Here is a 1831-nt window from a genome sequence, read left to right on the forward strand (position 1 = left end):
TTGCCATATATATCATGTATATGTGGAATTTAAAATATGACACAAATGAACTTATCTATGAAACAGAAACAGACTCAGACATGGAGAACTGACTTCTTGCCGTGGGGGGGAAGCGGTGTAGGAGAGGGATGGATTGGGAGTTTGATATTAGCAGATGCAAACCATTACATATAGGATAGATAGATAAACAATAGGTCCTACTGTATAGCACAGGAGATTATATGCAATATCTTGTAATATATCCTGATGGAAAAGAATATGAAAAGGAATACATATATGTAAAACTGAATCACTTTGCTATACACCAGAAACTGACAGTACATTGTAAATCAGCTCTATTTCAGTTTTTAAAAATTCATCTTGATTGATTGGAATAGTAGAATATTAACCAAGTATAGGCTGATTTCTAAATATCTCCAATTTTTATAAGGATTATTATAATGTTTAAGGACAAAGATTTAAGTTGATGAGCTTCAAAGCAATACAAGAGCCTCAAGTATCAAAGAAAGATTCAATTCAACAGATGGTATAGACATAAAGCAGAAATGGATACAGAAATTTGAGAAAGATTTTGAGAAACAAGATTTGAAATAAATTGGGTTTGTTCAAATCCTACTCTTGGGTTTGGAAGGGCCTCATAATATGTTGGTCAGCTGGAACATCCTCAATGCTGGGTCTGGCTGAACTGGGACAGGAGTTAAGCCAAAGCAGTCTGAGCAGGTATAGATGGACGAAAGCTCTAACTGTGGTCCACAAGAACCCAGGGTCTGAACACCAAGTTCAAGCTTCAAGATTAATCTAGAGAATAGAAAAGCAGAATGAGGAAAGAATGTCATGTATTGAATAGTTTAAGGCAACTGTTTCAAAATTATAGCTGTTAACCAGCTGTAAAATTCTGCTGAACCTCTTTATTATGATGCCTGGCGCCATGACTTGGCAACAGAAGTGGAGAATTGATGTAGCCATACAAGACTGGGCAATGATTCTTAAGTGTTAACACTCCAAGAAGCAGAAAACTGTCTTTACTGGTACTCACATTCTCCCCATCTGTGAGTATATTCCATCATTCATGTGTTTCCTATGCAGCCAGAACTCTCTTTTTCCTTGGTGTATCTCCAGAGTACAGTTTAGTGCCTGGAACACAGGAGGCCCTCAGTAATAATAGATTTAGCTCCAACCCTAAACTTAGCTGCCTTGTTCACAGTTGTATGTTCAGCACCTGAAACAGTGCCTGACTCATAGTAGACTCGATAAATATTCCTTGAATGAATAAGAATGAATGAATTGGTGGATGAATGCTTGCCCGTGTGCCAGACCTTCTCTAGGATGGGAAACCCATGATTTTTCTCTAGTAGGTTAAAGGAATTCAATAATTGTCATATATTTTATGGATGAGATGGATATATCATTAAATAGAGGTGAATGTGAAATCAACACTGAGTCACCTAAGACCAAATGCTCCCAGATGATCTAGGTCTAGTGCTATAAACAATTAAACAAAAGACTATCCAGTCATCAACTCATGGCAGACATTAACAGTCAACATTACTATTTAATATACAGGATAATCAAATTTTAGTCACAGAAAGGCTGGGCTAGTCATCATAGCTCACTCCCACAATATTTATGAGAACCAAACACCTCTCAGTAACAACCAGATGCCATGAGTCAGATTGATAACCACCACCCCCGAGGACCTCCAGATCAACTATAAAGACACAAGCACTTCTCTTCACATCTGTATCACTGGTGAAAATTAACTTCCAATCCAGTTTATACCTTGACATAGACAACAGCCATTAACCTCACCTTCAGCACACATGTATGTGCA

This window comes from Cervus canadensis, chromosome 33 (genome assembly GCF_019320065.1).
Source record: "Cervus canadensis isolate Bull #8, Minnesota chromosome 33, ASM1932006v1, whole genome shotgun sequence".
NCBI lineage: Eukaryota > Metazoa > Chordata > Mammalia > Artiodactyla > Cervidae > Cervus > Cervus canadensis.